At 36.7% G+C, this 21,177-nt stretch overlaps 1 protein-coding gene across 7 annotated transcripts in view; it reads right to left on the reverse strand.

Annotated features, from left to right (window-relative positions):
* Positions 1–21,177, reverse strand: part of LOC150089351 (uncharacterized) — a 326,575-nt gene that overhangs the window by 38,102 nt on the left and 267,296 nt on the right. The window contains exon 1 of one of the 7 annotated variants that reach the window (XM_090368537.1): positions 19,757–19,833. The exons of the other annotated variants lie outside the window; for them this stretch is intronic. The gene's annotated coding sequence lies outside the window, so the exon portion shown is untranslated. Of the gene's footprint in view, positions 1–19,756; positions 19,834–21,177 lie in introns of those variants that run through there. 7 annotated transcript variants of the gene reach the window in all.

Consider the following 21,177-nt stretch of genomic DNA (forward strand, 5'->3'; position numbering starts at 1 on the left):
TGGGGGGGGGGGTTTAATTTTCCAGATATTGACTGGAACTTGGGGATTGATCACTCGCACACTAGCAAGACTTTTGTGGCTTTATTGGATGACTGTTTTTCTATAGCAACATGTTCGAGAGGCAACCAGAGGGAGTAATATTCTTGATCTGATTATCAGCAGTTTTTATCCATGCATTAAGAATCTGCAGATAAAGGAACCATTAGGTGGCATTGATCACAGTGTACTGATGTGGGATATACTTAAAGATGTAACTAACATGAGGGGGTAAGGGGAAGGGTTTTTGCTTTCGTAAAGATGACTAGTCGTCTCAGAGAGTTTTTAAATTCTATACAGTGGAATCAACTGATGTTACCAAAAGTGAATTCTAAATAGGAAGCCTTCAGGGACTTAATCTTGGAGAGTACTAGGCTTTTCATACCAACTAAGAAACACTGTTCAAGGTTTAGGCCCAAATGGATTTCAGATGAACTAGACTTGTGGCAGTGAAGAAAAATGCATGGGGAGCATATAAATTATCAGCCGACACAGACGCCTATGGCAGATATAAGCTAGTCTGTAATCAAGTCATAAAGGAAGTGGCGCCTCTGTAGCCAGGTAGGCAGGAGCAGCAGTGCATAGCACATGCTTCTTGATTAGACCGGGGTTTGAGCCCATGATCGCCACATATCCCCGGAGCAATATGGCCTTAGTTGCTAATGCTCCTAAGTGGCGCCTCCATAGCCAAGTGGGCAGGAGAAGCAGTGCGTAGCGCACGCTTCTTGATTAGACCGGGGTTCGAGCCCATGCCAACCAAATACGGAGGATGCGGAAAGTTCAGGGAATGACCACCATATATCCCCGGAGCAATATGGCCTTAGTTGCTAATGCTCCTAAGTGGTGCCTCCGTAGCCAGGTGGGCAGGAGCAGTAGTGAGTAGCACACGCTTCTTGATTAGACCGGGGTTCGAGCCCATGCCGACCAAATATGGAGGATGCGGAAAGGTCAGGGAATGACCACCGTATATCCCTGGAGCAATATGGCCTTAGTTGCTAATGCTCCTAAAAACTAAATAAACAACAACAACGCTCCTAAAAACCAAATAAAAACAACAACAAAGGAAGTTAGGCAGAGGGAGGCAGATTACTAGAAATCTGCCTTTGCCTGCCTAACTTCTTTTGTTTTTTTTTTTTTTTTTTTTTTTGGTAGTTGTTGGCGCATCGGCTTCTGTGGCCATAATGCACCTCCCAAGGTTTTTGCAGTACTTTGATCCAAGCCCGAGGCGGGATTCGAACCCGCGACCTTTGGGTTGCCAGGCAGGCACTTTACCCACCCGGCTAGCCCGGTCGGCCTAACTTCTTTTGTGACTTATACATCATCTACAGTCAAACCACTGATATCAAGGGGGACAATCTGATTCATCCCCTTCCTTTTAGAATTTATATAAGTAAAGAATCAGATTGGTCCACTTGATATCAATGGTTTGACTGTAGATGATGATCATCAGCTGCCAAACTAAATGAGTATTTTGCATCCACATTCACACATGAAGAATTATTAACGAAGGAGAATGCCAGAAGTTTATCAAACTCTAACAGGGAGCAAAGTGATCATGTGAATATCCGAGAGCAAAGTGGAGGAGAAATTGTTGAAATTAAACATAAGGAAGGCACCTTGGGTGGATGGGATCTATCTAGTTATATTAAAGGAGGCAGCAAATCCTTAGCCATAATTATGAAAGCATCCGTGGACTCAGGGGAATTCCCCATGGACTGGAAGTGTGCAAATGTGTAACCAATTCACAAAGCAGGATCAAACAATAACATGGTTAATTACAGAGCTGTTAGTCTAACTTCTGTTCCATGGAAAATAATAGATTCACTGGTTAAGGAAGCGATGCAGGATCATCTAGAGAAGATTGCAGCTATAGTTAAGACACAGCATGCATTTGTTAAGGGAAAGTCTTGTCTGACAAATCTAATTGGATACTATGATGTAGTCACAAAGGAATTGGATGCAAAGAATAATTTTGATATCATATACTTGGATTTTAGGAATGCTTTTGATACAGTGGCACATGGAAGACTACTGTGCAAATTGGAGCAGTATGGCATTAAGAGCAAGTTGCTACAATGGATAAAAGGATAGTTGGGTGAAGACAGAGAGTGGTTATCAATGGACTTCATGGACTAATGTTATTAGTGGAGTCACCCAGGGTTTGGTGTTGGGGCCATATGTTGTTTTTGGTATTTATCAATGATATTGATGAAGGTATAACAGGGTTAATGTCTAAGTTTGCAAACGATATGAAGGTTGTCAGGGCTGTTAATGACAGTAATGATAGTACACTACTGCAACAGGATCTGGAAAAGCTGAGCAGATGGGCTGAGAGGTGGCAACTGAAGTTTAACATCGACAAATGTAAAGTAATGCATATGGGTAGCAGTAACCCCAAATTAATGTATGATATGGGCGGTACTATACTCAGGGTAGTGGACAATGAAAAGGACCTGGGGGTAATTGTGATGTCAGATATGAAGTTTTCTGAGTAGTGCAAAAAAGGCTGCAAGAGTAGCACATGGTGTGTTGTCAATGATATACAGGAATTTTGCTAGCAGGGATAAGGGGGTGATTGTCCCCTTTTATAAGGCAATGGTCAGGCCACACCTTGAGTACTGTATACAGGTCAGGAGGCCTCATTTTAGGAAAGATGTAGAGCTGCTGGAACGAATACAGAGAAGTGCAGTGAGATTTGTGATTGGAACAAAGGGTTGGTGTTACCAAGAAAGGCTAAGTTCTGCAAACTGCAGCTTCTGGAGACTAGGCACCTGTGAGGTGATCTAATTGATATGTATAAGGCCTTGAATGGATTGAGCAAACTCAATTCTGATGGGATTCTTCCTCTTTCTCAGATTACTCACCTGAGGTGCTATAAATTCAAACTGAGGAAAGAGAATTGTAGAATAGATGGGTGGAAATTTGCCTTTAGCCAGCGGGTGGTCGATAGCTGGAACAAACTTCCATCTGTTGTAGTGGAGATCAGCAACTTAAGTTCAAGGCAGAACTAGACAAACATTTGGAGTGAATGGATGGGTGAAATGGAACAGGTGGTTCCCCCCCCCCTTTAGCTGATGATATATAAGCTTGCTTTCTTGCACCATATGCCCTACTAATGCTAAGATACATGTCGCAAAATTATATCATTAAAGAATGATTTTTAGGTTTCCTTCCTGTAGAACACTGCAATGCTGAATATATAGAAAAACCTATTTTAAAAAGATTAGGAGATTTATCAATTGATATTACAAACTGCAGAGGACAAATTACAGTATTGATTCAAATATGGCAGGAACATATTAAAGAGTCCAAACCAGATTGAAGCAACATAGTTCTACTACATTTTATCTACCGTGTACTAGTCACCCGCTAAATATAATTGGAACTAATGCAGCTGAATCTTGTTCTACTACAGCATATATTTTTCCTCTTTATACAAAATTTATATAATTTTTTTTCTGCTGCCCCAACAAGATGGAATGTCTTAAATAAATATTTAGGAAGAAATTCACTAACAGTGAAAAATTTTTAAACAATACAAGATGGTCTCTGTAAGGGCTGATGCTGTCTTAGCTCTTCAAAATGGTTATAAATTAACAAAAGAAGCCTTAATTAATTTATCAACAAGTGAACATGAAAGATCAGTAGCACATCTAGAATGTACTAAATTAATAAAAAAATGAGTATGAAACTGCATTACTTACTGTTCTCTGGGATAAAATATTAAATAGCTTAAATAAAACAGGTAAATTGTTACAAGATTCTGCAATAAATTTACTGCATGGTTCTGATCTTTTGAAATCATTACATGGATATATTTTGCATGTTAATTTTAATATTATTGGAAGAGAAGGTAAATTATCAACTGATGAATGAAAATACAAAGATAAAAAAAGTCGAATTAAAAAAAGGAAAAACTGTGTGCGACGAAACAAGAGATAATGAAATAATTTTAGAAGGGAAAGAAATGTTTATTATCAATACTGAAATAAATAGATGAAAAGAAGTACACACCAATATTTTAGATACTTTTAAAATATTTATAAATCTTGATTAAAATGAAACTGAATTCAACACTAATATTGATAAATTAATAAATATATATATAAAAATGACACTGACTCAGAAAAGTTTAAAGATGAAATTATCAAATTTTCACTGTTTATTAGAGGTGAAAATATTGACAACAATATGAATGAAATGTATAATATCATTAATAATGGATTAATGATCTACATTTCCAAACGTAGAAACAATATTAAAAATATTTCTAACAATGCTGGTTAGTAACGCAAGCAGGGAACGGTCATTTTCTGTTCTCAAACGAGTAAAAAACTACAGTACTTGAGGAATAGTTTAATTCCAGATAAAATGAGCAATTTGTCATTGTTATTTATTAAATCTGAACTAGTAAATAGCATTAATTACAATGATTTAATTGATATTTATGCAAATAAATTGTAAGAACTCATAATTCGGCTATTACATTACTATTTCATTTACTGCTGACAAACAAGATGTGAATGTTTTTATATTACTTTTGTAACACAATTTTTGATATTGTTTTTTTAATAGAATTAGTAATTACACTTATTTGTGTATTATACTTTATTGTTGTTGGGCTCCCCCGTAGTTCGGTTCTGATGGACCAGGGTTCGATACTGGTGGGGGGTCAAAATTTATGGTGTTCACCCAACATCGTGATGTGAAATGAGGAGCTACCTGTGAGAGGGAAGCAGACACTGGTCACGAAACACTGCAATGCAAGTTGATTCGCTGACCACGTGATGACCCGCCAAAGTTGAGTGGCTGGTCATCATACCCTCACGGTCTGTTGTGACACAGAATTTAGTTCAGTACTCTTCATTATATTTCGCAGTATTACAACATTTGTGTTTAAACAGATCGGCATAAATAATTGTTTTGTTTTTTTTCTGATCATATTTATATATGCAAGTTTTTTTTTTTTGGCCTTTGGTATCTTTAAAGAGAGCCCCTGCAAGAACTTAGTGCCTTGGTTCCCGAGATGTGTAAGAACGGCTCTGGTAACAAATGCAAAGTACTGCATATTATCATCATCATCAGCTATTTTCAATCTGCTGCAAGGTGAAGGCCACTCCAGCAACTTTCCAGTTCCTTCTGTTTTGAGCACTGGCTATCCATTTACTACCCACAAACTCATGAATTTCATCTATCCATCTCCGCCATTGTCTTCCAGGTTTTCTTCTAGCTCCTCTTGGGTACCATTCTGTTATTTTCTTAGTCCATCTGTCATCATGTTTTTGTGTCCTGCCCAAGACCATTTTAGTTCTTTAGTTTTGATAAGAATGTTGTTTGCTTTAGTTTGCTGCCTAATCCATGTGTTTCTCTTCTTATCTAACAGTCTGATTCCCAATATAATTTGTTCCATTCTTCGCTGTGTAGTTCTCAGCTTCTCTTCCATTCTTTTGGTGAGTGCCTAAGTTTCACTTCCATAAGTCATGGTGGGAAGTATACATTGGTTCATTATTTTACGTTTCAGACAAACTGGGATATTGCTCTTCAGTATGTGACTATATTTCCTGAATGCTATCCATCCAATATTTATTCATCTCTCGACTTCCAGCCATGTATCATTATTACAGCTAATAACTTGTCCCAGATAAGTATGTGACTCCACCTTTTCAATTACTGCCCGTTCAATCATTCTAACTGGAATTTGGGGGCTGGTCACTCTCACACTAGCAAGGCTTTTGTGGATTTATTGGATGATTGTTTTCTACATCAGCATGTTCGGGAGGCAACTCGAGGGAGTAATACTCTTGATTTGATTATCAGTAGTGATTCTTCATGCATTAAGAATCTGCAGGTAAATGAACCACTAGGTGGCAGTGATCACAGTGTGCTGAAGTGGGATTTACTCAAAGAGGTAACTACCATTAGGGGTAAAGGGAAGGGTTATTGCGTTCGTAAAGGCGACTACGATGGACTGAGACAGTATTTAAATTCTATACAGTGGGATCAACTGATGATGTTACCAACAGCAAATTCAAAATGGGAAGTATTCAAAGAAATCTTGGAAGCTACTAGGCTTTACATACCAACTAAGAAATATTGGTCAAGGTTTAGGCCTAAGTGGATGTCAGATGAACTAATGAGACATGGCAGAGAAGAAAAATGCATGGGATACATACAGATTAACACGTGACACAGAAGCCTATGATAGATATAAGTTACAAAGTTACAAATGAGGTTATGCAGGTGAAGGCAGATTATGAGAAATCTGTGGCAAAGAATGCAAAGAAAAACAGCAAAGAGTTCTTTACTTATGTAAACTCTAGAAGGAAGGGGATGAATCAGATTGGTCCACTTGATATCGATGGGTCAACTGTTGATGATCCTGCTCAGGTAGCTAACAAACTGAATGAATATTTTGCATCGACATTCACACATCAGGAGTTATTCAGCGAGGGGAATGCCAGAGGTGTATTCAACTCTGGCAGTAAGCTAGAGAATCTTGTAATAACTGAGAGTAAAGTGGAGGAGAAATTGTTGAAGATAAATACAAGAAAGGCACCTGGGGTGGATGGGATCTATCCAGTTATATTAAAGGAGGCAGCAAAGGAAGTAAGCAAACCCTTAGCCATAATTATGAGAGCTTCCTTGGACTCAGGGGAAGTACCCATGGACTGGAGATGTGCAAATGTGACCCCAATTCACAAAGGAGGATCAAAGGGCGACACAAGTAATTATAGACCTGTTAGTTTAACTTCTGTTCCTGGAAAATTAATGGAGGCACTGGTTAAAGAAGCACTGCAGGATCATCTAGACAAGACTTCAGTTATAGCTCAGACACAGCATGGTTTTCATAAGGGGAAGTCTTGCCTGACCAATTTGATTGGATACTATGATGCAGTCACAAAAGAACTGGATGCAGGGAATAACTTTAATATTATATACTTGGATCTTAGAAAGGCTTTTGATACTGTTGCACATGGAAGACTGTTGCACAAATTGGAGCAGTGTGGCATTGGAGGCAAATTGCTGCTATGGATAAAGGAGTGGTTGAGGGGAAGAAGACAGAGAGTGGTAATCAATGGACACTGTTCATTGTGGACTAATGTTATTAGTGGAGTCCCTCAGGGTTCAGTATTGGGTCCATTATTGTTTTCTGTATTTATAAATGATATTGATGATCGTATATCCAGCTTAATGTCCAAGTTTGCAGACGATACGAAGGTTGGCAGGGTTGTCAAGGACACTACTGACACTATTCTACTGCAACAGGATCTGGAAAGGTTGAGCAGATGGACTGAGAGATGGCAAATGAAGTTTAACATTGACAAATGTAAAGTACTACATATGGGAAACAGCAACCCCAGAGTAATGTATCAACTCTATGGTACTACAATGACAGTGGTAGAGAATGAAAGGGACCTGGGGGTAATTGTGCAGGGAGATATGAAGTTCTCTGAGCAGTGCAGACGAGCTGCAAGAGTAGCTTATGGTGTATTGGCAATGATATATAGGAATTTTTCTAGCAGGGATAAGGAGGTGATTATTCCCTTGTATAAGGCAATGGTCAGGCCACACCTAGAGTACTGTATACAGGTCTGGAGGCCTCATTTCAAGAAGGATGTAGAAATGCTGGAACGAGTACAGAGAAGGGCAACAAGATTAGTGAATGGAACAAAGGGGGTGCTCTTACGAAGAAAGGCTTTGCAAATTACAGTGTCTGGGGAGTAGGCACCAGCGAGGTGATCTGATAGAGGTGTATAAAGCCTTGAATGGTTTGAGCATGCTCAATGCTGATGGGATTCTTCCTCTTGCTCAGAATAATCACCTGAGAGGGCATAAATTCAAATTGAGAAAAGACAGATGTAGGACAGACATGAGGAAATTTGCCTTTAGCCAGCGGGTAGTTGGTTGGTGGAATAGACTTCCATCCCTTGTCGTGGAAGTTGATAGCCTAAATAAGTTTAAGGCTCAGCTGGACAGGTATTTCGAACGAACAGAGGGGTGAAGTGGAAGTGGTTATTTTTTATTATTTTATTTTTTTTTTGGCTGATGCTGCATAAGCTTGCTTTCTTGCATCAAATGCCTCTACTAATACTAATGCTAATTTCCCTTTCTGTGGCATTAAGATTTTCCTCTAATTCTTTGGGATCGTGGCTTATGACCACAATGTCATCTGCAAATCGTAAATGGTTTAGGTACTCTCCGTTCACATTGACTCCTTTCTGCGACCAGTCTAATCTTCTGAAAGCTTCCTCAAGGGCAGCAGTAAACAGCTTCGGAGATATTGTGTCTCCTTGTCGAACTCCTTTCTCGATTTTAAATTTGCTACTGTCTTTGTCTAGTCTAATAAAGGAGGTAGCATTCTCATATATTTTCTTCAAAATCATAATATGTGGGGTATCTATGCCTTGTCTTTCAAGTGCCCGAAACATTGCGTTATGCTGTATGGAGTCAAATGCCTTTTCATAATCCAGAAATGCCAGCCATAATGGTGTTTTATATTCATTTGCTTTCTCCATTAGCTGTGATATAACGTGAAGGTGATCCATAGTTGAGAATCCTGTCCTAAAGCCAGCTTGCTCTTTCGGTTGATTCTCATCAAGTATTCTTTCTAATCTGTTAGTAATGACTCTTGTGAACAACTTGTAGATGTGGGATAACAAGCTAATTGGTCTATAATTTCCAATTTCTGATTTATCTCCTTTCTTATGCAGCAAAACTATGATTGCATTATTCCACTGCTTAGGTGTCACACCTATTCTAATGCACTTTGTGAAGAGCCTTGCCAGTTTTTGTGTTGTCTCTTCCTCCCAATTTTAACAACTCTACAGTAACTTCATCTTCCCCCGGGGCTTTCTGATTCTTCATTTTCTTCAATGCATATTCTACCTCATCAGGAAGAATATCGGGTATGTCGTATGTGTTGCTAATTTGCAATCCATCTTCCCCACTAATGGCTCATTCCTTCGTTCCTTGTATAATTCTCTATAGTAGTCTTCTGCTATTTGAATTATGCCTTCTCTGCTGTTTATAAGTACACCATCGTTATTCTTCAGTTTCAGTATCATTTGTCTTTCTGTATTACTGCTCATGGCTGCTGATTTAAATCCTTTGTTTTCCCTTAATGCTTGTTCTACTTTTTCTTGTGTTAAATCTTATGTCCTCTCTGAGTCTCTTTCTAATGGCTTTGCATAACTCACTATACTCAATTTTCTCCTTGTCAGTGTTTATCTTGCTCTTCATTTTTCGTCTTCGGTTCATCATAGCAAGTGTTTCTTGACTAATTTTTTGTTCCTTGGATTTCTTTTTCCCTATAGGTTTCTTGGGCTTTATCACTTTCAGAAAGTTGTAATATTCCTCGTCGATATCTTGGTTCTGAGCAATCTGCAGAAGCTCAAACTTGTTAAGTTCCAGTACATAATGCTTTTTCTCCTCTTCTGTTATCTCAAAGACCTTTGTATTATTTACTCGAGTCAGTTTTTTCCTTTCCTTTCCTACATCTATACCAAGTGTACATCTTGCCATTCTGTGATCACTTCCAACATTTGCCTTATTCAGGATGGTAACATCATTCACAATATATCTTCTGTTAGTGAGGATGAAGCCGATTTCATTAGTTGTTAATTCATTTGGACTCTTCCATGTCCACTTTCTGTTCACCCTTTTCTTGAAAAAAGTGTTCATTACTGACAATCCTTGAGATTCTGCAAATTCCACAAGTCTTTCACCTCTTTCATTTCTTTCACCAATTCCAAAATTTCCTATAGTTCCCCTCTCTGTGCTGTTTTGTCTTTTTCCAACCTTAGCATTGAAGTCCGCCATAATAATAGTGTAGTGGGTTTTCTGCTCATCTAGAAGACTCTCAATTTAGGTGTACATTTCTTCAACCTGTACATCATCATGACTCAATGTTGGTACATAAATCATTATAACCTTTAGCTTGTACCTCTTAGAAATCTTGAGTATTAGTCCTGACACACCCTTGGTGATGTACTTTTGAATTCCAAAATGTTGTTTTTTAAATCGTTATGGACCAGAAACCCAACTCCACCTTCACTCCTTTCATATGGGTAGTAGTAACCACAGAGAAGCGTACCAACTGTATGGTACTGCACTCAGGGTGGTAGAATGAAAAAGACCTGGAGGTAATTGTGCAGTCAGATATGAAGTTTTCTGGGCAGTGCAGACAGGCTGCAGTAGCAGGTATCAGGGTTTTGTCAATGATATATAGGAATTTTGCTGTATAAGCTTGTTTTCTTGCTTCATATACCTCTGCTAATGCTGCTCTCATTTTTGCTTTCCCAGTGCTTATGTCACAACAAACTGACTCAATATAGCTCTGGCTACCTATGTCAAGTGAATGCACTGTCTTAGATTTCATGTACTTTTTAAGTAAGAGCATAACCCCCCCCTCCTATCTTGTCTGTTCTTTCTGTACACATTGTACTCCCCATATTCAAATTCTGCATCCTTTATATCTGAGTGACACCACGTCTCAGGGGCTCACATCTGGTGAGTATGGGCTTGTTTTAGTTGGATATGATCATTCTACTCTTCTTGGTGATTCCCTTCTACTTCTGTCTCTCTCTCTCTCTCTCTCTCTCTCACACACACACACGGTAACTCAGATTTTTTTTTTTTTTTTTTTTTTTTATTGGTGCAGAAAAGCCTAAGGCTTCCTTGCACCATATGGCTAAATATATAATAATACCTGCATTTGAGATCCTGACCAACACTTAAACTTTATCAAATTTATGAAGTTCATATCTGAACTTCATAGCAGTCAGATACCAAGTTCTCTGAGAAATGCAAATAAGCTGTGAGGACAGTTCATGGGGTTTTGTCAATAATATCCAGGAATTTTGCTAGCAGGGATAAGGTGGTGATATCCCATTGTATAAGGCAATGGTCAGGCCACATTTTGAGTACTTCATACAGGTCGGGAGAACTCATTTTAGGCAATATGAAGAGTTGCTGGAACAAGGGTTGGTGAGGGATAACAAAGGGGTGTCTTACCAAGAAAGGTTTCAGTTTTGAAAATTGTACCATCTCGAGACTAGCCACATGTTTAAGGCTTTGACTGGACTGAGTAAGCTAAATGCTAATTGCTTTCTTCCCCTTGCTGAGACTACACACACGGGACATAAATTAAAGTCGAGGAAGGATGGGTGCAGAATAGATATGCACAGAATAAATTCAAGGAAGAACTAGACAAACTACTGGATGGAATGAATAAGTTAAATTAGAAGTGTGTTTTTTTTTTTTTTTTTTTTTAGCTGATGCTGTATATAAGCTTGCTTTCTTGCATCATTTGCCACCACTAATGGTAATGCTAATGCATGCTCAACCACCTGTTTGAAACAGGGTATGAGTTCTTATTCCCAATTACTTATTTGTGGATATTTATCTTCGTAGGTAACGCATAGTTAGAAATTTAGTTGGAAGGTCATCACAGATCAAACTGTCTTGTACTGTAAAATTCTGGACTGAAAAATCATCCAAGAAACAATTAACAAAATAAAAGTATATTGTAAGTGAAACCTAAAAGATCCACAGAGTTGATTTGCAAGGGAAATAACGAATGCTCAAAATAAAAGCTTACTAATAAAACAAATTGAAGCTTAACTACTGTATTTCCCCATGTATAAGACGGACCTTAATTTTGGGGCCTGAAATTTGAAAAAAAATATATTACATAAAGTTATTGAACTCCAGTTTTATTCATCATAAAATTCATACAACTCCTCATCACTGTCAAAACTCCCATCCATTGGCTTGTCCTCATCTGTGTCTGATGATGAATCACTGTCTTCATATATTGCCTCGTCCTCAGTTCCATCTATGGCATTTGAAATGCCACACTTCTTAAATGACTCGACAACGATCTCAATCTTGATATTATCCCAGGATCTTTTCACCCAGGTACAAACTTCTCCTATAGTTGGTTTCTTCACTCTTCCTGCTGGTGTCAGATTGTCCCCAGAAGACTTCATCCATTGGTTCCATTCATCTCTTATGGCAGCTTTGAAAGGTTTGTTAATGCTGACATCAAGTGCTTGGAGCTGGGATGTCAAGCCTCCGGGTATGACGGCAAGTTTTGTTTTTTGCTCTGCAGCAATCTTCTTTGTGTTTTTTGTTATGTGTGCCCTGAACTGATCAAGCACCAATAGGGCAGGTTTGCGTAAGAGCCCACCTGGTCTCCTGCTCAAAACTTTCTCAAACCAGATCTCCATCCCATCCTGATCCATCCAACCCTTGTCATGAACATAGAAAATCACTCCTCGAGGAATGTCTTCTTTTGGCATTGTTTTGCATTTGAAAATATGCATAGGAGGCAGTTTGGTTCCGTCGGCACAACAAGCTAGAACAACTCTATAATGGCTCTTTTCATGTCTACTTGTCTTCACAGTTACAATTTTCACCCCCTTCTTATCAACAGTTCTGTTACTTGGGACATCAAATTGAAGGGGGACTTCGTCTATATTTGCAATCTGCCCCAACTCAAACTGATGTGTCTTCCGACATCGAATGATAAAACGATGAAATTCAAGGACCTTCTGCTCATAGCTTTCAGGCATCTTTTGGGCAAGTCTGGTGCGTGTACGCATGCTTAGTCCATTCCGTTTCATGAACCTGAAGCACCAATTGTGTCCTCCTTTGAAATTAGTAACTTCTTTTTCATCAGCAATTCTTCTTGCCTCATGCTGAACCATCTTTGTGGACACAGGAATTCCAATTGCCCTTTGCTCTTCAATCCATATCTTCAATTCCCTCTCTAAATCAGGCTATTTTGCTGACTTGCCTCTCATGGCCTTCTTCTGCCGTGGCATTTTCAGTAGAGTTTCTTCTTCCCGTAGCCAGTCAGATTGTTTTCTCAGTTGGAGGAGGACCAAACTTACGTTCAGCAGCACGATTTCCATTCACTTTTGCAAACTGGATCACTTTTAACTTGAATTCAGCACTGTGCGAAAATCTTTTATGAGCCATTTCTGGGCAGAACATGGCAAAACGTAACCTAATATACCAGTAACAAGTGCGAAACAATGAGCGCAAAGAAAACAAGCGCGAAAAAGCAGCAAATGCAAGTTAAAAAATCTACAACTGCTGTATAAGATGCACCCAGTTTTTATACCCCAAATTTTTCGAAAAAAAGGTGCGTCTTATACATGGGGAAATACGGTAATTTTACTTTTGAGGGTGTCAACCAACTAGTATGTATTTTTGCAGTAGGCAGCATAATTTTAAGCTGTGGACTGTGTAGATAAGAAAATAAAAGAAAAATAAATAGGATAAAAGATATGCACAGTGTAATGGCTGGCCACTAAAGTCCAATGGTTGAGAACAGGATGACCTGCAAGAAGAGGTAAAATGAACAATGTAGCAAGCTAGATAGTAAACGAAATAACAGTGGACAGGAATATTAAAAAACAAAAACAGAACAGGCTGTTCAAAAAATATTTTAATATGAAGGAAACAATTTACTTTGTCAAACTTCATAGCAGAAGGGGCAGTTCACTGCATATCAAACTCTATCCAACACCACCAAAATCATGGCTATTACTTTATTTCCAACCAGATGACCAGTAACTCAAAAGAAGTTTATTCTTCTATTATTCATTCAAAAGCTTGTTTTACTACAGAACTAAATCAAATGAACATTTTCCTCTAACCATGCAACCCAAAACATTTTCCTCCGTACACACACAATTTTGCTTATGAATAATAATACCTACAAATATTTTCAGCCACCCTGTAAATGAAAGAGCACATAACTGCATTCAGGAATACAATTATGTGCTCTTTCTTCTAACATATACTGAGATACCAGGTTTGAAAAACAGTAATACATTCCAGAGGACAAATAGCAAATATACATACAGACAGTAGCACAGGTTGTGGGATATATGACAGGATAACTAACTCACGAATCAACATTTAGTACTAGAATGGAAAGAGGAAAGACTTGGATCCCAGAACACCATTTTTTAGACAGCAAAGCAAGTGCATCACCCCAACGTCACCAGTTGGAGACATCATATAGCAGTGGAAGACAGAAGGTAATAATGCCATTCAACCAAAGCCTGATAAGACTCTCAGAGCATATCAGCAGTTGAAATGTTTTCATGGTAAACTGCAAAGACATCCTTACTGAGCTCAAAAGAAAGCAGAACTAAAGTTGCATGGCCACATAAATGCTCAGAAATCCAATATCAATCCTTCAACAAAAATTTCTCACCTTTTAAAGTAATGGACTTCAGTTTTATTTAGGGAAATACTAAATGTGCATGTGAGATTTGTGAAAACTTAGTTTACAGCAGGACTAATGTTTGAGGATAGGTTTCAACAGGAATCCAGAAATACAGCCAGAGTAAATTCAGTTTTGTATGTGCTTGACAGTGTATTGTATTATTAGAAGTCTTGAAATAAAATTTTCACAGAATGGATATAATGACTTAGTGTTTTCCCTACCTAAACTAACTTAAAAGTATTCTAAGTAATGTCCTTGCCAAACTACATTAAATGAATATTCTTCTTCTTTTCAGAAAGAGATACATTATCAACTCTACGTACATAAGTTTAGAATAATGAAATAGAGGTCTGTGGGATGTAGTACGTATGATTGGCTATATAGTGAATATATTCTTATGGTACAAGGTGTGATCTTTAGTCTACATTAAGAATTACCCTTGTCTCTGACAGAATTCAAATTCAGTCCTTAAAACAATGGCAAATGGCACTCTACTTAGGTCCTCCATGACAGTAGTCACAAAGGACCATGAGTGAGTGTGACAAACTTGAGCTTCCAACATAGGAGACACCCTAAATATTTATTTACTTTTTTACAATAAATCTGAATAGTGTTTAATGTTGTTAAAAAGGGGAAATTGCTTTTTTTAAAATACTGATATCTGCATACCTGCCAACTTTTAGAAATCATAATACAGATTTTCTGAAACATGCCGGAACAGTGTTCTAAATAGTTTCTTTTAAATTAATAATAATATTAATTACATTATTACTGTTACTAATTAATGCATCATAAAATATGCCATACTTTAAAGTTTTCTAAAGTCTGTTTATAGTTTATATACTCCTGTACTTTGTCTCCCTCCTTCTTCAAATTTTGTGTCTAATTCCAATAGCCAATTCAGTATAATCTCAGTAATTTGTCACTGGTGAGATCTTCATGATTGTGATGAATTAAAGGAAGTATAGTTGGTGCAGTAAATAAAAATTAGAAAAACATATAAATTTTGAGAAGAAAATACATTTCAATACAAAAACTTATTTAATGAAAAGGTAAAGAGTACTGAAACAATACTGTACACAGTATTTAAATAAAATAATCTGCTACTTGATTCTATTCCCCCCCCCCAAAGCAGAAATCACATCAAAATCTTTGTCATTAGTATCAAAGTCACTGAATAATTTCAAATTATTATGAGGGTGGATTAGGTTTAGGTTCCTTGAAAATTGCATCATTTCTATTCAGAGTTGATTCTTCATCTTCACCAATAAATGTTTTGTGAATCAAATTCACTTACAACACCATCAATTGCATTGTTAGACAAAACCACAACATTATATGGCTCCTTCGTAATCCTTTTGCACTTTCTCTGCAAGCCTGGATCTATACTGATACATTTCAAATGAGACACTAAACATTATGTATGTTATCATTCTCCACAAAACTTCTTTCAGATTTTCATTATCCTGCCCTGAACAAAAACGTTTAAATCCTATATGCCTGAAACAATTCATATACTCATTTCACTTATCAACTTGAATCCAACTTTAGTGAATAACGTCAAGAAGGGTTATCTGAAGTTTTGATTTTCACAGCAGCTATTAGATATTACAGGTATGTAAGAGCACACAGGTATGTAAGAGCACAACATGAAACAAACTATGAAAACAATGCTGCTTTCACAATTAAATCATTTCATTGGTGCTTTTAAGCAGCATTGGAAGCAGCATTATTCTTCAGAGGTGACAAATTATTTGGTTTAAATTTCTTGTGGGCATTTTAAAAGTGATAAACAGCAAGGAAAGACAAAAAAATAACAGATAAATTGAGCAGAAATTTTACATACACAAATTGAAGATAACTAAAAAAAAAGAAATGATGAAATAAGTGGTATGACAAATTAAGCGGTGATGAATTACCAAGATTATACTGTACATGATACAGGCATGCCTTGCATAATAACAGGATTAGGTTCCTTGAAAATGAGTTGTAAACTGAAATGTCATGAAGTAAATAAGAGATTTCTCAAACACTCCATGTTGTAACGAGTTTATTCATTTCTTGGAAAAAAATAAATGCATTAACTAGTGCATTTTATAATGGTGGTTGAAGTGTAATACAGTAAGAGTGAAAGAAGTAGGCTTGCATATTTTACATAATAAATTAGTAATAGCAATAACCTAGCTATATAATAGTAATTAAAAAAGTGAAGATTGTAGTATTAATGGATCGTTGGTTTATTTACTGTGGAACCATCTCCATTAAGCCTATAATGGAAGAAGGTAAAAATGTACATTTTAAATGTAGTATAAGACGGAATGCACATTTCTGCTGTTGTTTTAGTAATTTTAGTCTATCACAGACAATGAATATTCTGTTATAGGTGTGTATGTGAGATCATTTAAACATTTGTGCTCTTCTTCCCATGGTACAACAGCTGGTTGCATCTGTATATTTAATTTTAATATCCTTGTTACCTCTGCAACAGCCGACTGGGCTAGCCAGGTGGGTAAAGTGCCTGCCTGGCAACCCAAAGGTCGCGGGTTCGAATCCCGCCTCGGGCTTGGATCAGAGTAAAATGCAAAAACTTTGGGAGGTACATTATGACCACAGAAGCCGATGTGCCAACAACTAATTAAAAAAAAAAAAAAAAAACCTCTCCAATAATGCTGTTCTCACAATGTTATTTCATTGGTGCCTTTGAGTTTACTTCTGGAAGGGTGATGAATTATTTAGAATAAATTTCTAACAGGAAATTGGAAATTTTAAAAAGTGAAAAATTAGTGCAAAAAGTAAACATGAACAAATAAAATAGCATGTAGAATACCTTCTACTTACTAATTGATGATTCACTTTGATGCAACAATTATTTATTTTTACTAAGCTTGGAGTGCTGCTATTTGGTGGTAGCCTTCAGTAATATTTCTTAACCAGATGAGGTTCACCTGATAGGTGACCCTCAAAAATAACATTCTCACATTAACTGTTAATCAATTATAAGTTAATCTAAATGTATTTCTTGACTAAATGTCAAAGAGAATGAAAAGGCTGTTTAAGTATGGGTAATGCATCTCCCTTGATGGTGTGCATGGTTTAATCTAAATATATTTCTTGACTAAATGTTGATGCATGCATACTACCTGGGTAGTAGAAATGATGGAGATGCATTACCCATGCCGAAACAGCCTTTTCATACTCCTTGCCATTTAGTCAAGAAATATATTTAGATTAAACCATGCACACCATCAAGCATCTCTCATATTGTGAAGTTATACTTGATAACTGGGTTGTCACTATTGCAACAGGGTACCTGCCCATCCACCGCTGATGAAGCCAACCAGCTTTGAAATGGTGCTGTCTGGGTGGCGGTGGTGGTGCCCATCTGAGAATAAGTAATAGTAGTCTTCTCTACCAGAGAAGCATTACTTATTCAAAGTAATGCAATACCCGTTGTGAAGGTAGTCACAATATGAGATATAATAAAATGATGCATGCATACTACCTGGGTAGTAGAAATGATGGAGATGCATTACCCATGCTTGAACAGCCTTTTCAATTATGGGTTGTTATTCATTCATCTTTTAGGATCATTATAAAAAATGTAAAATGCCATTAGCTTTAAAAGAAACCGGCTAGGACTTACCACATAGGTTGTTATAAAGTGCTGGAATATTAAGAAGAGGGGTCACTTTAAAGAACGTTGACTGTATATTTAAGTCAAAATTACTTTTTACATACTTTTTTACAGTACCTGATAAGAACTGTAAGGAAAAAGTAAATAAGATCTTAAATGACCAATCTGATTAGCTACTTATAATAGCTAATCAGATTGGTCATTTAAGATCTCCCCTTAATAAATCCATGCTATGATTGCCAAATGGCTGCATTCCTGTCAACATGATCCAGCATTACTTTTTAACCACTGACTCCATTATTTTCCCAGGAACAAAAGTCATGCTTACAGATCCATAACTGCTCATGCTTATAGATCCGTAACTGCTCACCTTGCCATTTGATCCCCCTTTGTGAATAGGAGAGATTACATGCTGTAAGTGAGGTATTTCTGGATCCTAATCACTGATCCATGTCTCATTAACAGTCACTATGTAACTAAAATAATTCTTCTGTCTTAAATTGGGTCACCACACTTGTGTGTAGATTTTTTTCTAATTAGGTGTCAAATGTTGTGGAATCCAGCAAGAACAATTTTACACACTTTAAGATGCTCTGTAACAACTGCATTACAGAGTACCTTAAAATATGCAATGTTTTGCTGCTTAGCTGATAGAGTGCAATTCTCTTATCTTATACAGAATCTCTCAGACCTCTGCAGCAGTGGAAGTTATCAACTGCAGATTCTGGACCTTCTTTAATAAACCTGTTCTACTTGAAAATTGTAGTTTTCTTCAGACACTTGTCTCCATAAACTTCTAACATTTCTGTCACAGTCTGTAGCACTCAATACCACATTGAACACAGTTTCAGGTAACAAAACACTGCTTGGTCTTCGAATCTTCAATTATGCAACTCACAAATGGGTTACACTTGCAGCATGTAACTCAAAGCAATTTTGCAACTATCAAACATGTCAGAACTTGCACTATGTCAGCATATTCTTGGACATGCACTCTCCTACCATCTACTGGCAGTTTGCTAAAACTGGAGTGTTGTATGGTGACAATGCCATTCTGCAAATTAAATGATCAGACTGTGCATAAACAAAATATAAATAATGGAGCTTGAATAATTTAAAATTGCTTAATTTGAAATACCGGTTATTTCAAATTGATTTTCTGCCTTTTTAACCTCCTATTCTATAAAAAAAGATTTATTTAATTTGAAGTTTGGATAATTCGAAATAATTCTGATGCTCCTTCAGCTTTGAATTATCCAAGCTCTGTTGTACTATCAATTACTAATGGCATATGCTTAACTGTATATTGTCAGGGGATAGAACCATTCAATATCTCTAAATCATAATTATCAAAACTATTTATCTATTTCTAATCATGTTCTACCAATTGTAGCCAGGATAGAAGATTTGTTACATTATTATAGCCACAGATCATAAAATATAAAAGCATATTTTATTATACAATTTAATAGCTTACTAGATGGTAAAAACACCTAGCACAATAGTCATCTAACAAAACCAAATATATACATAGATCTGTGAACAATGCTGATCTGTAGCAGAAACAGGACACACTAAATTAGAATTAATTAGTTTTAATTTATTTACAAAAACACAAAGAAACTCCTTTCAGGCCAAGTATGTTATGACTAGAGAATGAGTTATATTGAGTAAAAAAGATTTAAAATCAAGTAAAAAAGAAAGGATTCTCAGTTGTAAATCTGGAGAGTTGGCAGATATGCAAATTACAGTATAGTACCAAGTAATTAAAATAATTTATAATTAATATACCAACATCATTTGATTAAAAAAAAAAAAAAAAAACTGGTTGCTGCACAAACCTGCAACCTTGCCACGAGCTGCCATTGCACTATACAAATTGGAGATGTGCAAATATATCTCCTATTCACAAGGGTAGATCAAAGATGAAGTGGGTAACTACAGACCTCTAAGTCTGACTTCTGTGCCTGGAAAAATAATGGAGTCAATAGTTAAAGAAGTAATGCAAATTCATTATCAAAGGATTGGAGTTACAAGGCAATCACAGCATGAATTCTAAATCTTTATTGTTGTTTTTTTTTTATTTCATTTATTTTTTGTTCAATGTTTTGTAACTGAGTTTTGTAAATCCTAATTAATAAAATGACACTTTCAAATCAAAAAATTAAAAATTAATTTTTGATAATTAAAAAATAAAAAGAGTCTGAGAGATGCCATGCGAGTGTTTATTCCGTTTAGGGCACAAATCACGTTAATCAAATAAAAAAAGAAAACACCTTCCTACCAAAATCAAATGAAAAAGGCTAAGTACACCTATGTGCAAACTGAAATATTAGAGAAAAATATGCTAATAACAGAATATATGGAAGAATGCTAATCAAATGTAGAACTGCAAAAAATTTTAATACCTACAATTTATGAAACACAACAATGATTGTTTTATATCCATTAAATAGCCTGTTTAACATTAAGTTAATGGAAAATTGCTATTAAGGTTTCTGGAACAAAAATATGTAGGCAGACTACTGCTGAATGTTGTACTGTGACATTCCAGACAAAGTATACCAAAGGAAATCATCCACACAATGTTTTTAAATTGTACACATCTTTTTTACAATAGTCTACTGAATTATTTTAACTATATATATAACATGTACTGGGTTTAAATCATAAAAGTGAACACAACATGTACCACATTATATCGGAACTGTTTGCAATGAAAAATGTAGTCAGTTCTGTAGCGCACATTTTCGCAATGCGAATTTATTATTATTATTAGCCATATGGTGCAAGGAAGCCTGCTGCACCAGCCAAAAAAATTTCTGAACCACCCTGAGAGAGACAGAGAGAGAGAAGTAGAAGGGAATCACCAAGAAAGAGAAGAATGATGATATCCAACTAAGGACCCTGGGTGTGCCAAGCCTATACTCACCAGATGTGAGCCTCTGGGGTTGGCTCCAACACAACTGATATATTAGGGAACAATGCGAGTATAATGCAATTTTTGTGTTGGCTCATGTGCGAGTAACGCCAGGTGAATGCAAAGCCTGGCATCAAGCTGAACGTAGCGACCTGTGAAGCAATACATACAAGTTTATGAAGCACAAAAAATGTCAAACATCAAATGTGTGAGAGCTATATTTCCCATTTACTGTATATGTAGTTGTATTGGTCAGACACACACTGTTGTCATTCGCTGCATTCACAAGGTAACACGTGATATTATAGGCAGATTAATGTTTTCAGGAGCTCACATTTTTCC

Source organism: Mastigoproctus giganteus, chromosome 2 (genome assembly GCF_048544385.1).
Source record: "Mastigoproctus giganteus isolate SK-2022 chromosome 2, ASM4854438v1, whole genome shotgun sequence".
NCBI classification, from domain to species: Eukaryota; Metazoa; Arthropoda; class Arachnida; order Uropygi; family Thelyphonidae; genus Mastigoproctus; species Mastigoproctus giganteus.